General features: G+C 48.1%; 1 long non-coding RNA gene across 2 annotated transcripts; it reads left to right on the plus strand.

The window, feature by feature from the left end:
* The first annotated feature begins 5038 nt into the window (after positions 1–5038).
* Positions 5039–18949, plus strand: LOC144137720 (uncharacterized). 2 transcript variants are annotated; one of them, XR_013315719.1, is made up of 2 exons: positions 5039–5236; positions 17976–18949. It is a non-coding gene; the product is annotated as an uncharacterized LOC144137720 (long non-coding RNA). The 2 variants fall into 2 exon arrangements; XR_013315718.1 differs by having other exon boundaries at positions 17999–18949.
* Positions 18950–24724: the final 5775 nt, after the last annotated feature.

Consider the following 24724-nt stretch of genomic DNA (forward strand, 5'->3'; position numbering starts at 1 on the left):
TTGATGCTTGAGAAATGCCGGCTTACTGTAAACATACAAAACACGCTGCAATTATAAATTACCCCGCCGAGCACCTAATGAAAACTAAATATAGCCTTGTCCGAACCCGCTCGAAGGCGTTAAAAACTCGCGTTCATACCGTTCATACATCGCGGACAAGTCGCGAAAAGTAAACATCAGCCGTGCAGAGTACAGGCTACGACAGTGATCGTTAATCAAATCCTGGCATGACTATATAGGCACTGATCAAGCCAAACTGCAGGCCATAACAATACTTTTAAGCATGTGCGGCGAAGCAATCTAATCAGCGTTCTCGCGTCATTCATTTACCAGGCAATACGAGCAGTTCGCGCGGTGAGATCATAAGTGAGCGACGCGTTTCCGTCGCTGTTACAAGGTGTTTGCTTGCACACACATGTCCCGTCACAAGTATTTTATAATGAATTTACAGCGTACTTTTCTCGGCATCAGTTGCATCGTCCTTGGCGTTAGCTGGCTGCGTATGTAAGAGCTGTGGGTCACGATGGTAGCAACTACCTAAACGCGGCGGTGTCGCCGGGAACAAGCGAGTCGCTGATTGCTTGCCCGAATTATTTGGTTTACAGACAACTTTTTTGGTAATTTGCATCAAATCCACAAGGAGCGGGCGAGACGGTGGCCACAAAATACACAAATACCACAAAAGAGGAAACGGTTTGAAACACAGCTAGAGTGCATTCCCGGTGCAACACGGCTTCCTGGCATGGAGGTTTCCCGGCATTCACTGCCCCCCCGATTTGAAAATTTGAAAATAATCAGTAAGTTGCATCTCAATTTCTTCCACATTTAAATTTAAAAAAGATTTGCAAACTAATTGCAGAATTCATAATAATTTTGTACGGCTTTATTAGCAAAACCTACTCTTCTTTTTGTGTGCGGTCCTAAAAAACACCGCCTTCACGATATTCCCTTCCCCACGCATAAGCTTCGCAAATCTGCCACAGCTTCGCACTTGTTTTGTTGTGTAAAGCAGCCGCCTGTGGCGCTAGTATCTTACCCCCTTTTTGGCGCGGTTGTTTGAATGTGGAATAACGAGCTGCAATGATTGATAGCGGTTCTAATCAGGAAACACTGTTGAGACTGGATTTTGCCCTACCTGATAAGCATCCGTGTAAGTGTGACGCCGGCATTCAACGAAAGATTTATGCCGGTGTGCAGTCAGTTCGTTAGCAGCATCGTGCGAGTATATCAGTGCTTTGCTATAAAACAAAAAAACTTTGCTATAAAATGTGTCAACATTATACCAACGCTGCCTATTTGAAGATGAAACAAGGGTACATATAGACGTTCAGTTTGTTTTAAGGAATAAAGAGTTTTCGCGCCTGAAAGTGGATCAGCTTGAGAAAGCAGCTTGTCTCGATTAAAACGAACAGCGACTGCTTTCGTACGGGTACGCCGTTGCAGCGCAGCGCGTAAGGTGAAATATACTTTGCAAAATGTTTGTGTGGGCGTGTGTGTAGAGAAGGGGAAGCACTCTGCACTACCTCTGCACCACGCCAGAATTCTTACGCAATATGCATACGTGTCGAACAATTTCAGAGCTTGCCTATTGGCCACTATTGCAAAACGAATCTAACATGCTCAAAATAGGGCAAAATTATTTTATAGAGCACCCCCCAGGCCTAAGCGACGCGCAGGCGGAGATTTGGAAGAATAATTGTGCGGTAAGTCGGCAAGCTTTACGCCAATTCACTCCGTACGCGTGCGAGCGAGTACATGTGATAGCAATCACTTACCCCCTACCTACATGCAGAGCGCCGATATCGATTATAGGCTACTGTTTCGCGATTCCAGTGCTTTGGGGACGTAATGATTTGGAGTAGATGCACCTAGCACTGAAGGTATCAGCCAAAAGATTGCGTGCAAATGCCTCCTACGTGCAAATCACCGAGATTCTAACTGCGCCAGCGCTGCGCTCCTCTCACGACAAAAGCAAACGTGCAGCGAACTTTCGCAAAGGCGTAGCGACGACTTGAGCAATACGTAGCGGTGCGCGTAGTTTGTCAAAGCACGCATCCTGGGATCCAAAGCAAGCGCAATGCCTGAGAGCCTGAGACGCCACAGCAGGACTGCTTTCAAATGGGCGCCGCCATTTTGGCTACAGCTTCAGTGGAAGTGACGTCGGTGACATCACGATGCTGGGGCGCTATTTAGGGGGGGGGGGGGGGTCGGCCTGGTCCCTTACGGGATATGGTTTGGGAATACGCTGCCGGGCGCTTACGGAAGGGGGTGTGGTTTGACCTCTAGCGCGCAAGGGCAAAACTGGTCACCCCGCGAATACTGCTCGAGGTAGCGTAGAGTAAAAACCAAAACCAAAACGCTTAGACGAGCCACGGCATGAGGGAATAAGCGCTTTGTACGACAGATAGTGTCGCCTTGTCGCTGAAACTGACCAAGATCAAGCAGCCGCAACCTTCACTCCCACATGTTCAGCCACACAAGCGTAGATGGCGTCTGTTATTTGTGTGTCAGGGCAATTTAAAACCGTCTTGGCTAACCTTCGGTAACTGGAAAGCAGAAATTGTAAACGCAGCAACTCCCTTCCAAAACGCTCATTCGGCGTCAAAGTAACGCTATCGCGTCCAACATGTCACTGCAACTTTTTCTGATGCAAAAATAACTGTCGGACGGTCTTCTTCATCCTGATCGATAGCAACGTGGTGTTGGAATTGCGCCTAACTTCATTAGCTTGGGCAGACGTTAGTGGGACTTCTTCTGTGGAAATAACAATGGGACACGCGGCGTTATCACGCGCATTTGGAGGCTGCTGTGAGCGGCCTCTGATTCTGATGCGCATGCTTCCGTTCCATCACCTATGTGACGCCCGGCCGCCGGTAATGGCCACGTTTTTCAGTTTAGGTTCCCAAAACACCAATCTTCACGAGCTGTTTGCGTCGCGCGCATTCACGCTTGAAACGCAGTATATTTGCATGTCGCACTCTTTTTATTGGCCCTGTTGGATGGCCTTATTTTTACGCCGTCGAAAATTTGAGTGCAGTTGGCCTTTAGGGAAAAGCTTCAGTATAACAAGCAGCGGGACTGCATGCTTTGTTAGGCAAGCGGATGTTAGATTAGCAGCAACGATGTTGTTTTAGCCCACTCCCTCCTCTGCTTCGTTTTAAGTGGATTGTCTTCGTCGTACGCAATCCCAGTAGGCTACTTCTTCACTAAACGTCCAACGGGTAGTCAGCTTCCCGAGCTAGTACTCTTTGTGATGAAAAAAGGAAAAAACCTGTGGTTGCCGCATAGTGCAACTTGTCACCGACCACCACCGAGTCAAAATGAAGATGCTGGACCAGGGCACTCTGGCGTTTGAAGTAGAACCCCCGTGCGACTGTAACAAACCTGTACTCCTAAGTTTCGACTCCTGCGATGTGCTGATGAATGAAGAACGCACGCTCATGACGTAGGACCTAAGGGGAAAATTTAGGTATCTTACCTAAAGTATGTGTATGACCTGCAGGAGAACCTGACGGGGAAACCGGTCCGTTATCTACACCGAAAGCCCGTCCATACGAATAATATCGAAAAGATGAACGTGAGAAGGACCATTCAAGTTCTGCCTCCGGCTGTGACCGCTGCCTTGTAACACCTAAAAGAACAAGCCAGGCACACATGCAGCCCATTGTTCGCAACTGCAGGCCACACCATCACATTCATGAGGAACTTCTATCAGGGGTTCATACTTCTGGACATGAGCAATACAACCCGGCACCTGCGCCAAAAGTTCCCCGATGTCCGGCACTACGGCGATGCTGACTATGACAGGCTTGAGTGGCTGGAGGTTACCATGCCTATGTACTTGGAAGATGTTAAAAGAAGTTGCGGCGATCCAAGCGAGTTCCTCACGAAGGAGACGTATGAGGAATTTTCTATCACCACCTACTCTAGTGTTTCCTGCATAAGGTACCTTCTGAAAACTGATAGCTTCCTGTTCGTGCATATACCGAATAGAGAAACGGAGCGAGAGCCCGTCGTCTTACCAATTGAGCTACGAGCACACGCAGATACAGGGGAGACAGACGGTGTATTCACCGAGCACAGCTGTGGGTTTACCCCCTGCGTTCTCGCTGAATGCCACGTGATAGCGTCACGCGACCTCTCGCGCCTCTGTGCGCTCCGTCCACGGCACGTGTGGCGGCCGTGTGCACCAGTGGTTTGTCCAGGTAGACCTCGAAAAGTTTGGACTCGTGTGCAATACCGATACCAAACAACCGACTACCATACGTGGAATGTGCTTTGAGGTAACTTTCACGAATAATATAACTGCGCTGAAAACGCAAAGTCTGAGTGCGTATCACACCGGTCATCAGTCCGTTCTGAACATTGTGCTTAAGTGAAATAATAAATAACGTGTTACAGGTACAGTGTAACGTGTGAATAACGCAACCGGGCCGTAGGCACCCGTCGTAGGTGGTGTATAAAGCGCCGCTTTCGAAACGCCCTCCACAGGGTGAATTGGCCCGCACTTTTTTGGAACGCAGTGCATAACGCAGAAAAGTCTTGCGAAAAGAAATATGCTCGGTTGTGGAATGCAGGCACAGAATTGTTTACAAAATCCCGCAGTCTTGTCAGGACGTTGCATTGACGATCGCCTGCGTGACTACGAGAACTTTCTCAAAGGGTCATGCTGGCAGTCAGCTTGCTGTGCATTGGAAAAAAAAAAAAAAGAAGAAAGGGCACGCGTGACCCACGAGGCTTTCTGTATCGCACAATGCTGCGACGAGTGTATTCGTATGCCTAGTGTCTCGCGTGAACGGAAAAGGGATCGCATATCTTTCGAATTGATACGGGTTTCTACCATCATTGTGTGCTTTAAGAATTCGTACAGCACCGTCGCCTTCTTCTATTTGTTATTTATTGTTGCGTAGATTTGACTCTTTCGTACAAAGGTTGCGCCCTAATGCAATAAAAAAGATGTGGTTGATAGTCAGTGCACATGTTTGTCTCCTCCTTTCTCGTGTCCCGTCTTCGGGCTGTTGTAATCGCTTTGTTCGTTTTTTTTATTTTGCCACCCTCTGATTGGCTAGGTAGCGCACAAAATAGGCGTCGCTGAAGGAACGACGGGCATTGTGTTGCTGGAACTACGTGCGTCGCCTCCCTTCTTGGGCAAGCCGGCGGTCGTCCAGGCAGCTGGTGGCAGCGGTGGCGACGGAAGGGAGCGTATACGTCGGCGTTGGTCTTGGCGTCGGATTTGGTGAGAGCACGGTTTTATTATTATTATTATTAGAGTACCCTCAGGGCCTTTACGGCGTTACAGAGGGGGTGGGTACAGTGCATGAAAACAGGTAACAGTGTAGAAGTACAGGCAGTATGTAAACACAAGCATATTTCCGGAAACCAGGTTACTGCATTACATGTACAGAAAGTGCATTCTTGAATGATGCCGGATCTTCAATGGACACAATGTGGTGGGGAAGGTGGTTCCATTCCTCAGACATTTTGGGGAGAAATGAATCTGAGAATGCGTTGGTGCGGCCAGATGGAACGTTGTTGCCTTGAACGGATGGTCGATGCGGGATGATATGTACGTGGGCCGTGAGAAAAGGTCGCGTCTTATAGATGGGTTATGGAAATAGATTTTGTGAAACAGAGAGAGTCGTGAAATTTTTCTGCGATGGTGCAAGCTTGGTAGAACCAGGTTATTTTTCATTAGTGAAACACTGGAGGTACGGGAGTAGTCGGAAAGTATAAATCGAGCTGAGCGGTTTTGTACAGATTCCAGAAGAGAAATTAGGTTTTGTTGTGCAGGGTCCCAGATTGCCGAGGCATACTCTAGTTTAAGGCGAATTAGTGTCCGATAAAGTGTTAACCTGAGGGGGGATGGATCATGAGAGAAATTACGGCGAATATATCCTAAGGAACGGTTTGCGCTGCTGCAGACATAATTAATGTGTGTGTGCCATGTTAAGTCATTGCTGATATGAACACCAAGATACTTGTAGGATGTAACGTATTCGAGAGTGGCTCCGGTAATTTTGTAATTAAAGGGCTGGGAATAACGTTTGCGCGTAATGGTCATGCTTTTGCATTTACCATTTAGAGACAGTGTCGAGGTCGGCGTGTAAATTAAAGTTGTCCGTTCGGTCACAAATTTCGCGAAATTACGCAATCATCAGCGAATAATTTTATGGGGGAATTTATACCATTAGGAAGGTCGTTAATAAATATTAAAAATAGCAGAGGACCTAACTCCGAACCCTGTGGTACACCGGATTTAACATCAGTAGGGGGAGAATTGCATTCGTTAGCAGTCACGAATTAGGTGCGATTGGTCAAAAAGCATTCTATCCACTTAAACACATTAGGGTCAATGTTTAGGGTACTGAGCTTAAGAAGTAATAATTGATGAGACACTTTGCCAAACGCTTTTTGAAAATCTACAAAGATGCAGTCTACAGATGAACCGCGATCCAGAGCTGATGCAACGTCGTGTGTGAATGTTAGAAGCTGAGTTTCGCATGAGTAATTTTTCCGAAAGCCATGTTGAAATGGGCTGAAAAAGGAGTTGGATTCCAGGAATGATAGAAGGTTAGAATAAATGACGTGCTCTAAAAGTTTACAGGAAATAAACGTTAACGATATTAGGCAGTTTTAGCATATCGTTACCGTGTTTGCGTTACCGTTTACCGTGTTGCCGGAAGCGCTGGCGACGGTGAAGCCTGTGCCGGTAAGTTGCCGTTCGCGGCAACTCTCGCGCTGCGCAGTCTTCTCCCGCAAACACGGTAAACGATAACGTAAACACGGTAACGATATGCTAAAACTGCCTATTGGCCGGTAATTTAAAGGAGAGCTTTGGATACCGGATTTGAAAACAGGGACGACCTTCCCCACCTTCCAATCAATTAGCACAGCACATCACTGAAGGGATTGAAAAAAGATGTGTGGCAGGATTATTGACGAATAAACTTCGGTGTTTTTTAAGAGCTTGGGATTAATTTCGTCTACGCCACAACTGGAAGGTTTAAGGTCATGAATCAGCTTCATAATTCCAACAGGATCTACTACAATAGGATCCATAGGAAAAAAGTTGTAATCGCATAATTGCGGCACAACATCCGCAGGACAATTCGAAAACGACTTGGCGAATACTTGATTCAGAACGCGACAACATTCGTCACTGCGCATGACCTGGTTGTCAGCATATCTAAGAGATATAAGTTCTTTTTTATTAGGTATAATTGTCTTCCAAAACATTTTTGGGTTACTTTGGAGAAGCGAGGGGAGAGTGTTTGTAAAAAAGACGTCCTTTGCTTTTTTTATGGCTGCACGATAAGCGTCGGAAATATTTTTGTAAGCAAACCAGCGGGATGTATCATTTTTGCGTTTGGCTACACGAAATGAGCGTTTCTTTAGGTTTTGCAGTCGTTTTAGATCAGATGTGAACCAAGGTGAGCGTTGCTTGCCAGAAATAACAACTAAAGGAATATATTTGTTAGTCAAAAACGTAACTTTTTCTTTAAACAAGTGCCAACTGTGTTCAACCGTGCGATCAAAAAAGCCTACCATGTTGGCATCGATATTAATTGAAGCGTAGTCTCCTTTGGCGTAATTTCTTATTGCTTTACTGTGTGGTAGCCGGCGCGAAACCTCAGCTTCTAAGGTAAAATGAATGAAACAATGAGCGCTTAAACCAGGAAGGAAAATTAGGAGTCGCACAAGATCTGGAACATTTCTCAGGACCAGATCTAGTATGTTAGCGGACGTCGGACCCACTCTGGTTGGTTTGTCAACTAGCTAAGTCAAATTAAAGTCGAGACACATGTTAAAAAATGTAGTACTATCTCCTTATAGATTACTGTAAGCAGAGCAGGGCACTGACCAGTTTATTTTGGGGAAGTTAAAGTCCCCGAGCAAGAACAACGGCGCATGTGGAAATTTCAAGACCAGGTTGTTAAGAACGTCATGTATTTTGTCACAAAAGTCAGATGTAGCATTGGGCGGACGATAACAGGCGCAAAACAGGGCGTCTTGATTATTTAAGTATATCGAAACACAGATAATTTCTAAGACTGAATTTGTTATCACCATACTGGAAGTGAGACAATCGGCTGCAGCGATCAATACACCGCCACCAGGTTGATTACAACGATCAGCTCGGTATACAAAGTAATTTTTATCGCAACAAAACAATTCCGAGTTTGCCGTTTCATTTGACAACCAAGTTTCCGTTAGGACTACTATGTCTGCAGCGCAGTCATCAAAAAGGGAAAACAAGGCATCGCGCTTGTTAGTGACGCTGCGCACATTTGAAAATAAGACTGACAGGTTCTTGTCGTTATTTTTTGGGCGCGGGTCAGATGTTAGGATGACACGGTATCTGAACCCCCGGACGTATCATCGATCTGCCTTGGCTTGTTCGTTTCCAGTTCGCATATGCTATCGGTAGCAGGAGAGTAGACATAGCACTTTTTGTTCAGGTAAAGCTTGTTATAGCGAATGGTAAACTGCTGGCCGCTATCCTTTCCGTACTCGTACAACTTTTTAAAGCAAAGCTTTCTACCTCTACTCCCCAAGGGTTCTTTCGCGACCGTTGGTGTCACCAGAAAACTCCCGTGAACAAATAAAAGAATTCACCGGCACCGCCAGGAATCGAACCTGGTACTACTGGTATAACAAAGTGGGAGCTTGTTGTCTTACCGATTTAGCTACGAGCCCACGCAGAAACTGGGAAGAAAGGAGGTGCACTCACCAAGAACACCAACGTGTTTACCTCTGCATTCTCGGTGAATGCAACGTGATAGCTTCACGCGACATCTCGCGCTGCTGTGCGCTTCACCCACGGCACGTCTAGCGGCCCTGTACGCGGATTGCGCATGTGCTAGGAGTTACAAAAATTAATGGAAGCTCACGCCAACGCATGGAATCTCTCTTCTAGTACGACAATGTGCTAAAGCTTGTGGCCTCCACTGTTCACGTAAAAAATGGCAGTTCCTTGTCGTCCGCCCTCGCGCCAAACGACACACCAAGGAGCACATTAGAATACCCTTTGATGGCCATGCCATCACTCCAAGCCCCAGCATCAAGATCCTGGGCCTACATCTCCAGGCCAACACCAAGCGTGGCGTATCCTTGCAGCGCCTCAAACACAGCATCAATCAAATCATGCACATGATCAAGCGAGTTGCCACCAAGAAGCGAGGCCTCAAGGAATCCGATATGTTTCGATTAAATTCAAGCATTTGTCCTCTCGAGAATCACTTACGTCAACCCCTGCCTTATTCTCGGCGAGGAGGACATAAAGATGCTTTATATAATGATTAGAAAGGCGGTTGAGCAGGCCCTTCGTCTTCCCATGAGTGTGTCCACAGAGAGGCTGCTTAGCACGGGGCTCCACAATACAGTGGAAGAGCTGGTAGAGGGCCATCTTTCTAACCAGAAGTTACGACTGAGCATAACTGGTCGCCGCATCCTTCACTAGATTTGCCGGGCAGCACAGAATGTCACTCCGCTTGATGTAGTGCTGGAATTTTGCCGACAAGAACTAGAGATGCTTAGAAATACGAACCGCTCACATGACGAGGGTCGCCGACAAACACGGGCTCAAGCGCTCAACACCACCCTCGGTGGGGCTCATGCAGTTATCTACACAGACGCCTCAAAACATCGAGGGCAGCTCTACGGCATCATCGTGGCGAACTCCAGGACTAACCTCCTTCACCTTACCCTGACCTTTGCAGAGAACAACAAACTACCCTACGGCTCATACAATCCAGCTCCTTTCCACACCCGACGCGCCTTCACTAATGCACCCGAATCACTACAACGCTGAATGTAAATTTTGCTCTGAAGTAGAAACGCTCCGCAACAAAATAATCGGGGTGTGCAACTTTAGCCCTCAGAACCCTCCTCTCTTTCCGTAAATTACCTAACAAGAGCAATGGCAGGTGCTCCTGTCCAGCCCCTCTCTGCCTACCCAGCATCAGCAGCATCAGCTCGTGAACAGAGCTAGGCGGCGCGAACTGCATATGGGCTCCAGTGAAGAAGGAACCACTCCCCTGAGCAGCGCTCTAGGCCATTCAGAAATCCGAATAGAAGTATTTGCTCCTTCTTCTCCTCCTCCTCCACCTCATTCGTATCTGCAGCCGATCTTGTCGCTTCCGTCCCCGGCGGCAGCGACGGAGAAGTGAGATCTTCTAACACCTGGTTTGAGCTTCCTTTTATTTCATAAAAAAAATTCCACTCATGCCCTTCACCAATACAACTCAACAAACCACCGTCCATGCATCATGCATTGATTTAACCTTACGAAGAACATCTCTTTGAAGTAATAAAGGGTGTGGTTAAGTGCATTTCACTTCCCTCTGGTTTCCGTAATGTAGAGCGGCGTGAGTGAATTTAAGTGAAGTCGCATGGGTAATCGTTTTGGGTGCCGGTTACAGCTTTGCTTTCCAACCACATTCACAGGGTGGATTGGCGCGATTTTTTTTCTCATGCTCCTCGTTGCCCTGCAAAAATCTTCGATCACGACCACGTAAGACTCTTTCAGCTTTTTTTTTGGAATTCAAGATGCTGTTTCTTCATTTGGATGAGGAGAACTTTACAATAATTGGCCGACATTTACCAGGAATGAACTTGCCTAACCTGTGGGCGCGAGATATTCGGTCGTCGCTAGTAGTCAAGTTTAGGTTCAATACGGAATTCAGAACTGCACAAACCTTTTCTTGTGGTTGTGCCCACGTCTCGGAAGAGCTGTCTGCAAGGCAATGAAATAAATTCTCCCTTCGTGAACGATCTTCAAAGTCATCTAGCCGTTGGTTCAGCGCCAGTACTTGTGGTTGATAATTTTGTGTGGGCAGCCCTTCGGGGCAGCTGACATGTTTTTCAACTTCCGAAAGCCTATTATCGAGATCCGTAATCTGTTGCTCAAGGGATGATTGCGCCTCTTTCACTTCATTAATAGACTCCATCAGTTCATCGTGCTTTACATCTATCTTGTTATGCAATGACTTAATAAGGGAAAGCAGCTCGTTGTAGTGTTTGTCAGGAACATCCTTTGGGGGGCCGGGGTTTGGTTCAATATCGCCAGACATCATCAGCAGTTTTACAACATGAACACATTCGCTTGTCACAGCAATCATTACACAAGGGCATGGAAGCAGCAGCAAGCAAACATTGTTTGATCTTTTGCTATAAAGGGAAGGAGCAGAACCCACCTGCACAAGAAAAGCGAAAGGGTTGCTGTAGACTCGCATTGTTGCTGCACTTCCATGCCCACTGAAGGCGATCCTCGGGTCCCAGCTGTTTAAGTAGAGCTGCGGTGATGCGTCGGTCACTTTGGATGACGGCGGTGCGCAGAGGGCCGGGGAGTCGTTCCACAAAAACGGTTGCTGCGCTTGGCAGTCCGGAGTGTTTACTGCAGAATGCAACGCCTGGAAGCCTTGGCCGCCGAGTTGCGCAGTTGGCTGCAGTGTCTTAGCCGGGAGCGGAAGAATTTTCCACGAGGCAAGGAAGGTCAAAATCTGCACAACAAAAGCGAAAGGGTCGCTGTAGATGCGCATCGTTGCTGCACTTCCATGCCCACTGATATCGGCTTGTTTGACTTCATGTGAGCACTAACGCAATTTGCTTGGTAGTCGAGGATTTTTGACTTTTCTAGATATAAGCAGTACATCTAAGAGCGGAACTTTTGTTATCTGCAGTCATGATGGAGACGTCGGTAACAAAACCCAACCTAATGTTGCTCACCGAAGGGCTAGGTATCACACGGAGAGAGCCCACGCGGGAGACAGACGGTGCACTCACCGAGCACATCTGCGGGTTTACCCCCTGCGTTCTCGCTGAATGCCATGTGATAGCGTCACGCTACCTTTCGCGCCGCTGTGCGCTCCGCTCACGGCACGTGTGGCGGCCGTATGCGCTCCTTGTGCATGCGCTAGGATGCGGTTATATAAATATAAAAGGAATCTCACAACAACGCATGGCATCGCACTTCTCTTTCGTCTCTGCCACCGATCCCGTCGCCTCTGTCGGAAGCGACGGAAACAGAAGTGAGATCGTCTAACACCGGGTTTGAGTTTCCTTCATTTTGCAAAAAAAGTGTCCACTCATGTGCTACACCGATACAACTCAACCAACCACCGTTCATAAATCCTGCATTCATTTAACCTTAACAAAGAACATGCAAGAAAGGGTATGGTTAAGTGCATTTCACTTGTCTCTGGTTTTATCTTTTGTAGAGCCACGTGTGTGAATTCAAGTGACATTGCATGGGTAATCACTGTGGGTGTCGTTTACAGCTTCGTTTTCAAACCACCTTCATAGGGTGGATTGGCGGGCATTTTTTGCCCACAGGGATCGTTTTTGCTCACGTCGATGAAACCGTTGGGGGGGGGGGGGGGTAGAGGTATACAGCTTTGCTGTAAAAAATGCCTGCAGTATGTGTTGTATTCCACTCCATGCCCATGATTCCACTCCATAGAGCCAGTAATGCGCAACGGCTCCGGGCCTCCCTGGAGGTGGTACCTACATTTAATTGGTCCTTTCTACAGTGATGTTTTAAAGCAAAGCTTTCTACCTCTACCCCCCAAGGGTTCTTTCGCGACCGTTGGTGTCACCAGAAAACTCCAGCGAACAAATAAAATAATTTAGTGGCACCGCCAGGACTCGAACCTGGAACTAATAGACTTACAAAGCGAGAGCCCGTTGTCTTACCGATTTAGCTACGAGCCCACGCGAAGACCGGGAAGACATGTGGTGTACTCACCAAGCACATCTACGGGTTTACCCCCCGCCTTCTCGCTGAATGCCACGTGAAAGCGTCACACGACCACTCGCACCCGTCTAGCGGCCCTGTGCGCACCTTGCGCATGTGCTAAGAGTTACAAAAATTAAAGGAAGCTCACACCAATGCATGGCATCTCACTTCTAGTACGCCAATCTGCTAAAGCCTGTGGCCTCCAGTGTTCACGTAAACAATGACAGCACCTTGTCGTCCGCCCTCACGCCAAACCAAGGAATACATTCAAATACTCCTTGATGCCCAGTCTATCACTCCAAGCCCCAGCATCAAGATCATGGGCCTACATCTCGAGGCTAACAACAAGAGTGACGTCTCCTTGCAGAGCCTAAAAGACAGCATTAATGAAATCATACACATGATCAGGCGAGTTGCCACCAAGAAGCGGGGCCTAAAGGAATCTGGTACCTTTCGATTAATTCAAGCTTTTGTCCTCTCGAGAGTCACTTACGTCAACCCCCTGTCTTCTTCTCGACAAGGAAGACATAGAGATGCTTTACATAATGATTAGAAAGGCGGTTGAGCAGGCTATTGGTCTTTCATGAGTGCGTCCACACAGAGGCTGCTTAGCACGGGGCTCCACAACACGGTGGAAGAGCTGATAGAAGGCCATCTTTCTAACCAGAAGGTCCGACTCAGAACTGCGATGGGTAACCGCATGCTTCACCAGATTGGCTGGGCAGCCCAGAATGTCACTCCGCTTGACATACTCCCAGACTCTTGGCGACTAAATCTAAAGATACTCCCATTGCTTAGAAATATGAACCCCTCACATGACGAGGGTCACGGGAAAGCACGGGCTCAAGCGCTAAACACCACCCTCGGTAGGGATCATGCAGTTATCTACACAGACGCCTACAAACATCGAGGGCAGCAATACGCCATCATCGTGGCTACCTCCAGAACCAACCTCCTTGCGTGTACCTCGCTTAGGACCCAAGAAATGACGGCAGCAGAAGAGGCAGCCATCACCTTGGCTCTCGCTCAACCAGGGGTTTGGAGGGTAGTCATCGATCAAGCCTACTGGAATTACCAGAAGGGTTGGGTGTCCTGACCTGCACTGCGTGTTATAAAACCACTCCCCAAACGGTTCTATTCAGCTCATCTGGACACCCCCTCACGCTTCAATGAAGGGCAACAAGTACACCCACCTAACAAGCCTGCGCTTTTACCTCCCGTGCTATGGAGCTGCACGAGGACAGTCACCCGCTTGTCACGTTCAGGGAGATAACCCAGCATTGTCGCCTTCTGAGACAGACCGTACCTTCGCCTTACCCTAACCTTTCCAGAGAACAACAAACTGCCCTACGGCTCATGGAATCCGGGCTCCTTCCCACAGCCTACGCGTGTTCACTTAATGCATCCGTATCGCTACGACGCTGAATGTAAATTTTGCTCAGAAGTAGGAACACTCCGCCCAGTAATCGGGGTGTGCGACTTTAGCCCTGAGCACCCTCCTCCCTTTCGTTCAACAACCCAACAAGAGCAATGGGAGATGCTGCTGTCCAGGCCCTCTCTACCTACCCAGCTTCAGCGGGTGGACAGAACACAGGCCGCGCGGAATGCATATGGGCCCCACAGAAGAAGGAATAACTCCCCAGGGCTGCACTCTGGGCCGTTCAGAAGTCTGAACTGAAGTATTTCTTCCTCCTCCTGTTCCGTCTCTGCCGCAAATCTCGTCGCCTCCGTCCGCGGCGCAGAGACGGAGAAGTCAGATTGTCTAACACCGGGTTGGAGCATACTTTAATTTTATCAAAAAAGTTTCCACTCATGTGCTACACCAAACACCGTTCATGCATCATGCATTGATTTAACCTTTCCAAGAATATCTCTTTGAAGTATTAAATGGTTTGGTTAAGTGCATTTCACTTCTCTCTGGTTTTACTATTTGTAGAGCGATGTGAGTGAATTTAAGCGACGTCGCAAGGGTAATCGATATGATTGTCGTTTACAGCTTTGCTTTCCAACCACATTCACGGGGTGGATTGGCGCGATTTTTTGTAACTATAATAGTATATCACGGCTGTGATAGTATTGTTTCGCGTGCAGAGTATGTTATCCCAACTACAAATTCAGGCCGACCGATTACAAGCAACTTCTGAATAGAGTAGTTCCATATGACAAGTCTCAAGCTATGAAAGCTTTGAATATGGGCCGTTTGATTATCCTTGCTCCTGATTTGTTCGTATGCGTGCCAGCACGAATCGCTGCGTAGTTTATGTAACTTTTGCTGTGCTCATTCATACCTGACTTACAGAAGCAATAGGTGCATGCGTCCTCAATTATGGCGCGGCCTTGATAGTTTCCGCGCCACAATACGTTTCCCCATTACATTTAGCACGCGCCTTCTTACAAGTGCAACTCATGGTGCATTAAAGTGAGGCGTCTTAAAGGGACAGACAACCGATTATTGTCGAGTATATATTCTCTATCCCAAATGAAAGGGCATCACTTAAAGCACCTTGACGAGAAACGGTTTTGCTGATAACGCCCGAGAACTTTTTAAATCGAAATTTTTAGATCTGCGAATTTTGAAAATGTTTAGAAATACATATACAATTTAACATTGTACAAATACTTGTGTTGAAAGGTTTTCAATACGTACATAAACGTTTCAGCATTTACAGTAGCTGCTAGGTTTGCAGGTCGGCTACCGAGTCGGCTTTCTAAGTAGAAAGCCACAACGCATTCACAAGGCCCACCTTCACCTGGAACCATAAAACACACTGGCGACGGGGATGCGTACTGGGATCGCATTTTAGGCGTGTGTATTATTCCCATCCAATCCCGAATCTTAATTAAAAAAAATCTGAGAGCTGACACTATAGCCGATTAGCGATCGCAGTGACATAGTTTGTCTCGGGTGTCTGCTAGTTTCTGCATAGTGTGTCTACTAGTTTCTACCTTTAATTTTATGCGTGGTGAATAAAACTTCATGTAAAGTTCATTTCAATATCCAACACGCCCCTTCACCAAGTGTGTAATCATTTCCTTAGCCGGTGCAGTATTGCATTCTGGGTCAATTTTCTTGCTTGGAACTTCTGATTATGCTAGGTGGCAAGTTGAAGGTGAACTTGAGTGAGTTTGTGTTGTGGGTGCCCAAGAGTTTTTGTGAGGGTGTAAAGGTGGGCAGTCGAAGGGCCGTTTTGTAGGCTTTCCATTTAAGGAAACACTGGTTCCAGAAACATCTTTTTTTTTTGCTTTCCAACCAATTCTGATGAAACTTCATAGGCTTGTTCAGTTTTTTTAGCTGATTTCAAATATCTAATTAGTTTTGATGTGAGGCAACTAGTTTCTGTGTTAATTTAAAAAAATTCCTTGGTTGTTTATGAGAACAGTAGAAAAAAAATATTCAACAAGATTGCCTGCAAGACATGAATAGATACCAGAAGTTGTGGAGAATGAAACATGGGAAGCAGTTTTTTGTTTTGCAATCAAATACAAGTTTACACCAATTCGAACTTCTAGGTTTGAACTACTACTGCTAACCAATTAAAAATAATGCTAAATAAACAACTACTGAAATGCAAGATCTGCTTCCCATATCGCATGGTTTACACATTCAGCTTCACAGTGCGAAAGAAGTGATCATTTCTAGTTGCACTACATGCTGGGATGTACTGTCGGCATCAAATGAAACGCGAACATGAAAATATGGACCAGAACGTGCAGAACCAGAACGGGCTAGGGCAAAGGCCAGTTCTTCGTCCTCCTTCGGGTGTTTGGTTTGGGTGGAGCAGGGGTCAAGAACTTTGCTCGAGCAGTCGGTGGCGGCTGAAACCATAGCTCCACGTGGCTGTGTCGATACAAACAACGTGCAGATTTCCTCGAGTTCCTGGACTCACAGCTCTCTCCGCAGGGGTGGAGATCTTGTCGAAGGCGGTCTTCTCATGTAAAATGCGGAGGCTGTCTAATAGGTGTCTGCTCGCGGTTATCTTGGTGAGGTGCTCCAGGTGCGCAGTGTGTTGCACGGCTTGCACCTTGATTTGTTCCTCGAAAGTGTTGCGCGCACCCAACGCGTCATATTTTTCGTTTGGAGCGTGCATGGGTATTCCTAGGACTTAGTCATGCTCATTTCTTGATGAGGCTGCTTGGTTTGCAGTCATTTTAAAATATTTACGGAATTGTGGAGTTGTTAGTGGTTTGTGTGAGGGAGAGGCTCAGTCAACCCGCCCCAGTTGACTGAATATTGCTTCACTACAGTTCGCAAACTGGGGTCACTTCAAATGTAAGCTGAATAATCTTGCGCAAGCGCTGTTGGGTAATGAAATTGTATGTGTAAAACTATATTATGACCTGATCTAAATTCCTGCGTAGGCTAAATAAATGGAGGGAAGCGGCAGCGTCCCGCGGTGTCCTACGGCTGCGGGTCGAATATGACAAGCGTTAGGTCGGCGGGGGAGCGGGGGCGATGCTACGATATGAACTAGACATTCTAGCTTCACCGTACTATCAGATCCGTTCGCCCCTAACGAGATCCGCGGCTTGTTTGGTTTTAATAATCAGTATCCTGGAGTAGCTACCTAGCGATGATAAATAAGAGTATCTAAACAAATGGCGTAAACATGCGCAAGCAAACCGCGGTATGTGCGTGCGTTGCTTAAAATAAGCTGACGACAGTTTTTACCTACGATTGCCTTTGTGCAGTCGCGCGGGCGCCGGCTGGCAGCTTGTTATGTAGCTTTGTGCTTTACACAAATATTGACGCCCAGGTGCAACATACGACGCGGGGCGCTGCGCGTTTCTCGCGTAAGCACGACCATTGCCCAGGTCGGGTTAGTTTTTCCAGACGGCTCTCGCACTATAGGTCGCGTAAATCCATATCGCGGCCTCTCAACGCCGAAAGTGCACAACAAACGTCTTCGAATCGAGCACGCATTAATAAAAAAAAAAGTAAAAGCATTGCACGCACGGCATAGGACTCGCCGGCCAATAAGATGGCTCTAGCGGCGCCGGAGTGCGCGGTGTGCCGGAGCACGACCGGCTTTATAAATAGCGACCTGCGCACGCGCCCTTTTCCTACGGGGCTACGCGGTCCTGTTTTTTCCCGCCGTGTACATTTTAGGGTTTGGACAATTTATTAGGCTTTGTTGACATTAACAGAGCGATGACAATGCTGACAACTTGGCAGTTGTCATTAGCATCGCGCCACAAAGGCGGTGCGTTCGGAGAGCTATTTTTCTGCCCTACACTGAAGGTGCGGGGAGTTTCTTTGTGCAGCTGAGCCACCCAGGCTTGGACCACATGATGGAGCGTGTTTATGCTGCTGACTACTGCGCCGGACGACGGGTCGTCTGCAGCTGGCGAGCCTGCTGAAGCGGCGTGGTGCAGCCTGGCCGAGGGAGTCGGCAGTCTCTACTTTGCGGCCACGGGCCATCACGGATGCACCGCCACCTTAGCAACGCTTGCTTGGGCTGGCTGGTGCGATTCTTCACGGATCTACCTGCCTGCAGACATCAGCGGGTGATGACCGCGCCTGCTGGAACACTGCCAGCGGTGGCATTGGACAAGCGGAAGCCGGCATAGGGAACGCTATGCAGTGACTAACGATTTAATCAACGAACGAACTTTCCGTCGCCTCTAGTCCTGTAGTCAGCTCTCGCCGGCGTACGCAAGAAATTTAGGAGGGAGGGATGTGGGGATCGCGACTTTCACGCGAACCCCTTTCTGGCTAGCTTCCCATCGCGGCTGGCGTTGCACAATGCGCCTCGCTCGCGCGACGGGAACCATACGAAAGGGCGCCAGCGACCGGAGTCTTCGTTGTCGCCAGGGTGGAGGCGTTGACCCTTTTCCCCTCTGCCTTACCTGAGAACCAGTTCTTTTCGGCACTAGCGCCACCAAATGGCGAGGTCTGGTGGGTTGTCGCATGACGAGAGGACGCTCTCTTGTCTTGGGGATGCGGTGGCGCGCGGACGTTTCGGCGGCCAGTCCGGACCTGGGAAACGCGCCACAATGGGACGTGTCCGGGCGAGCTTGGAGACTGCAACCGCGCTCGCACGCGCAGCGCTCCGCTGCTCCGGTATGCCATCGGTGATTCAAACCATCTCGATCTCTAGCGTTGTTTAATGCCACGCTCCCAGTGTTACCGTTATGGCCTACGAGTAGTCTGTATGCAGTATATTTGATTTGCACTTTGCAATAAATGCTGCCATATGGTGTTTTGCCCTCTCCGCCTCCTGCCTTTGTCTGCTTCCGCAAACAACGGACCCGTACGCAGCCGGCGCTCGCAAGGCATGTTTGCTGAGCGCGGATGTCTGCGGGGTGGGAAATAACTAGTGTGTGAAATGTAGAATCCTACTATGTATATGTATATGTATATGTAAATGTATATATATGTATATGTGTATGTATGTATATGTATATATAACCACGTCCGATTCTCAAGACGCCATGTTTGTTCTCCCCAGGACGGATTCCCCGCTTCTTCCTTCACTTCCACTCAGCGGCTGTCCTCCTCGGTTTGGTAGTGGATTGGCCGGTGACCTAGGTCTCAGCTTTTTGCTTGATGTTTTACGTCTCTACACTCGGCCACACTGCAAAGAGGTGCACCACCGAGCTGTTTGCGTGGGCCCCTGGCTCTGTCTCGACAGACCCACGAAAGGCTAAAGAGTCCGTTGCAGGTCTCTTCCCGTTGGTTATGTCTCGTGGTTCGGTTCTCTTTCTTTCTGGCCAGTGCTAGAGCAAAGCTTGTTTCCATTGATGAGGAATTCTTCACTGCATATTTCAGAAAGATCCTCTCCGGCGTTTCTAAGCGGCGTGTTCTGCTGTCAATGCTGTCCGTTTGTTTGGAGGTATTCCTCCCTCTCATGGTCATTTGGTTCTCGTTTTCATTTATGCGTAAGTCCGTCTTTTGTCCACGTGCTTGCCTTCCAGATTTTTGTTGTCGGTATCGGCAATTGCCGCAAAAGCATCCTTGTCTGTAGCAGGTGTATCCTTATGGTCGTCGTGCTTTTCATCTTTCGTTCGGGCGTTTGATGCTACCTCGCCGCTGGCTTCGGCCTCATCATTTTTAGCTGAAACGATGTCCTGATCCTCAATGGATTCTTCATAAACGTTTGTGGATGAGTTTCCCAAGATGTTGGTATCGGTCGTCTTTTTGCCTTCTGGTCGGCACAAGATTCTCTTCCTGGGGTAGTTCATGTTACCCATCGTGGTAAGCGGAATGTGGTCTTTCACCGGCACCTTGGAGTTGTTGCAGGGCTCCATTCCAAGGCTCACGTTATCTTTGTTCAAGGATGTGGGCGTCGTGATGTCTGAAAAGTGGTAGGACCCGTCCTCACTTCGTTCTCTGGGCGGGGTAGGTGTGAGCGCCACCACATGCGGCTGCTGCTCCGCCAGACGTCTTGATTGCAACCGGGAGAGCGAAGAACGGTGAATGGTGCTCCTCACATTCATGTCGTCGAGCTGCTGAGCCGTGTCCTGGGGATGCTGCGGAAGGACCTCGTCGCCAACGCAGCTGTTGACCGACGGGGGACGGTGGCATTCCTGGAACAACTACAACTACAACTACAACTACATCCTGCGGCTGGCACTGCGGCGTAGCTGTCTTACTGTGGGCTTGTTGAAAGACAGCTGCCGCCTTCGTGCCATCCTGCGGCTGGCACTGCGGCGTAGCTGTCTTACTGTGGGCTTGTTGAAAGACAGCTGCCGCCTTCGTTCCATCCTGCGGCTGGCACTGCGGCGTAGCTGTCTTACTGTGGGCTTGTTGAAAGACAGCTGCCGCCTTCGTGCCATCCTGCGGCTGGCACTGCGGCGTAGCTGTCTTACTGTGGGCTTGTTGAAAGACAGCTGCCGCCTTCGTGCCATCCTGCGGCTGGCACTGCGGCGTAGCTGTCTTACTGTGGGCTTGTTGAAAGACAGCTGCCGCCTTCGTGCCATCCTGCGGCTGGCACTGCGGCGTAGCTGTCTTACTGTGGGCTTGTTGAAAGACAGCTGCCGCCTTCGTGCCATCCTGCGGCTGGCACTGCGGCGTAGCTGTCTTACTGTGGGCTTGTTGAAAGACAGCTGCCGCCTTCGTGCCATCCTGCGGCTGGCACTGCGGCGTAGCTGTCTTACTATTTGCTTTCCTGTTTGTGTTCCTATTCTTGCCACTGTTAAGCCAGGTTTCCCGTTGTAAATTTGATGTGCATAATAAAAACAACTACACAGAGGGACCTGGTGATTTGTTTCTGAATTGTTTTGCAAGTCCCGTAATTGCTTCGCAAAATTGATGCATTTTGTTTATTGTGCCTCGCGGTCCGATTTCTGTTTTATAGATGCATTGTACAGGAAATTATTTAACGAGTGCGCATTAAATAAATGAGTAACGTTAAATAAATTCCTGTTAAAGGGCATGTATAAAGCAGAAATAGGGCAGCGAGGCATCCCATAAAATAGGCATTGGTCATAAAGACTGGCCACAAAGCCAAAAATGTGCATGAGAATTCACGGGGTGCACCCATAGGCATTATCATGGCAACATACTTTGCCAAGATTTGTTCAATATTGGCCTTCCAGAGCTTGGCCATTTGTTGGCTTGTCAACTTCCCCAAGCGCCAGCCAATAATGGCGGCTGAAGTATTGCCAAGCTCGGACACATTGGGCCACTGATGATTTGCCGTGCTTGGGCTTGGCAATTTCTGCTGCTTGGGAACGTCTTGTACACATTGAGGTTCGTACGTCTTCTAGTCATCTTAGTAAAGATGACTTATCAACATCTCACGGAGCTCAAGACGTCGGAGATCTTGCACAATTGTCCTGTAGATATCTCTCTTAAGACACCTTTGAGACATAAAAAATAGACGTCTTATAGCTAACTCGCATAGTGCAAGATGTCTAAGACCTTGCAAGACCATGGTGGACATCTATAAGACGTTTTGTGTTCAGTGGGCTTTTAGGCCTCCAAAATTGTGATGGGCAAGGTAGTGTAATTAAGTTACTGAGTAGTTACTACAACATATTTTACTTATTTCTTGCCTAAATATTAAGCACGTGGGCAAATTCTATTTTGCAATAGGCAGTTTTAGCATATCGATACCGTGTTTGCGTTACCGTTTACCGTGTTGGTGCACAGCGCGAGAGTTACCGCGAACGGTAACTTACCGGCACAGGCTTCACCGTCACCAGCGGCTTCCGGTAACACGGTAAACGGTGACGCAAACACGGTAACGATATGCTAAAACGCTATTACAGACGGATAACTACCTAAATGTGTGGTTTTGCTTTTCCACGCACTGCGTGCCCGCTTATGTATTACCCGTAAAAAGTACACGCAAGAGAAAACGGCTTGGGGTACGTGTTCTTAACGCCTGGATGAAAAATATGTGCGAACCGTTTCCTCCGAGGAAAAATTTCAGCTTTAGACTTCAATGGCCATTCTTCTACAGACATTTGCATATAAAGTGACCGTTAGCGACGTACACATTAAAATGGATCGTACCACCATGGCTTGGCCGTTTCTCGCTTTCATAAAATAAGTTTTTTCTGTAGTTGGTAATAATAATATCGCGATTTGGTAATAATATATCGCGATATCTTTTTCCTGCAAATAAAACAGTATACCTGTACTACCCCTAATAAATTAATAGTTGCATTTGTTAAAACCCCAACTTCATTCTTGAGAAGAGCTGCGGGCGCTACAGACTGGCACTGCGACCGCGGAAAGGTTCTATTTTGTTAATTCTCGCTCTTTCTTTTTTTGTGTGCGTTGCATATAAGTACATTCGTTTATGCAACCGTACGGACTGGCACCATCACCGCTGCCGCGGCGTACGCATGCGAGTAACACGTTCCAGACCGCGCTCGACCAACGCAGAAGCAGACGGAAGGTGTGCTGTACCGGGTCGGACGTAACGCAGCAACCTACGTGTTGTTTTTTAATTGGCGCCGCGTATCGTAAAACGGACCATTGCAAAAAGGTTGCAGGTTCATATGGCGTCTTCATACTTTGGCTCCGCCAGCCGTAACGTTTTTTTACGGTGAAATACGTTTGACGTAACTTCAATTTAATTTTCAGGTTACGGCGGGCGCAAGTTTCTGACTTTCGGTTACGTCGAACGTAACTCAAAACATGAGGTTAAAATACAGTCGGACGCAACTTTAATTTTAAAAATCGCACGCCTCGGTTCGAGTCACCTGAGTCGAAACTGGGTGCGTTATTCCGGGAAGGGGCTAAATGGGAAAATACGAAACGGGAAGGGCGTTTTGTACCGGGTTGAAGCGGCAGGGAACAAACGAGAAGGTTCAAATGGGAACGGGTTCAAATGGGAACAGGGGAAATGGGAAAGGCGAAGAGCTCTGATTCTCATCGTTTTTTCGCGTTCGTTGTCATCTGCATGCAATTTTCTGCAGCCAGAGCACCGGACCGGAGCTCGCCGGAACATCAAGAGCGCTCGAATAAAAGGGCTTGTTTTGGGGACGCAGGGTGCGCTGACGCTTCCTCAGCTGTTACATCTCGCTCTATCCCGCTTCCGTGTGCTGCCACAACAGAAACCCTGCCTGACGACGCCCCCGTGGACACGCTACCAGATGGATATTCGGGACAGCCTGGAGCGGTGATCCTTGAAGACAAGCATGATGGAGGCGTTTATGTTGACAGCAGGGGCCGAATTCTCTAAAACGACGGGGCGTCGCTTTGAAACGACGTGGCAGCGCCATGCAAATGCATGTGTTCTGGGGTTGGGGCCGTCGCTTTGGGGCGGCGGGCTGGGGCAATCACCGCAGAAAAACGCCGTGGCAAGGGCGCGAAGCGACAAGTGAAGCGACGGGGGGGCAGTGGGTGTCACTTCGCGCCCTTGCCACAGCGCTTTTCTGCCGCCCGCCGCCCCAAAGCGACGGCCCCAACCCCAGAACACATGCATTTGCATGGCGCTGCCACGTCGTTTCAAAGCGACGCCCCGTCGTTTTAGAGAATTCGGCCCCAGATCGGCGTCAACCTTGTTGACTAAAGAAAAAGTTAAGTGGAAGAGGAAGGAAAGCGACCTCATGAGTCAAATTGTGCGACTAAACCGCTGCAACAGCTGAGAGAGGATTCCTTCAGTGCGGACCTTTCGTACATACGGCAAAAGCCTGCTGAAAACGTGTCTTCCGCATTATTCTTGCTTGAACAAATAAGGAATTTTAAGAAAGTAAGGCCGACATGATCCGAGGAAACAACTTGTCGCTGTGTTGTTCTCAGCCCCATATATCTACAAAGGCATATGAACGTATACGAGGTGAAGCACTTCTGAGGCTGCACTGCAGAAGTGCTCAGTCCGGGCTTATCTGCATCCAAAGTGGCGATATGGGCTTCACAAAACTGGTTGCAGCTCGCCTTAAGACTGAGGCAGAAATCCTAAGCAAGCCACAATCAATGGGTGTAGCCCGAAAGAACCCATTCCCGTTTGACCCCTTCCCGTTTGAACCCATTCCCGAAACACCCTTCCCGCTTGACCCGTCCCGTGTGCGCCAGTTCCAGAAACGACCTTCCCGTTCAGCTGGTTGGCTGCCTAATAGTCTTACTATGATGTCTTCTCGCTGAACGTCTCAAAGGCCCTTAGAGGTAGTATTCCCGCGACAATTTTAAGTTTCTCTAGTAAAGAAAATTTAGGCTAGAGACGACCCTGCGCTGCTTAAGTTTTTGAAGGTTTGCCCTACTATGCAAACTGAGTACGCCAGAGTGACGGGAATAAACAGAATCAATAAAACGCAAAGCTAAGTTTATATTTTTCGCCGCTTCTCATGACTGCGATTTTTTATAGCCAGATGTGGCATATGTATCCAGATACATAGGGTTACTTTATTTTTATACATCTTTTTATCTTTTATAGTTTTCATCTGTTTCTTTTCGACATTGATGTACACTTGCGCTATTATAACGATTACATGTGTTAGTCCGCCAAATACGATTTCTTTCAAAGTGAGGGTGTTTTTGCGATTTTTTTTTGTGCTTCCGCGGCGCTTTTCTGGGCTTTTTTATTTTATCATTTT

The sequence above is a fragment of the Haemaphysalis longicornis genome, unplaced genomic scaffold (assembly GCF_048455015.1).
Source record: "Haemaphysalis longicornis isolate Haplotype H1 unplaced genomic scaffold, Haemaphysalis longicornis Haplotype H1 scaffold_485, whole genome shotgun sequence".
Taxonomy (NCBI): Eukaryota; Metazoa; Arthropoda; class Arachnida; order Ixodida; family Ixodidae; genus Haemaphysalis; species Haemaphysalis longicornis.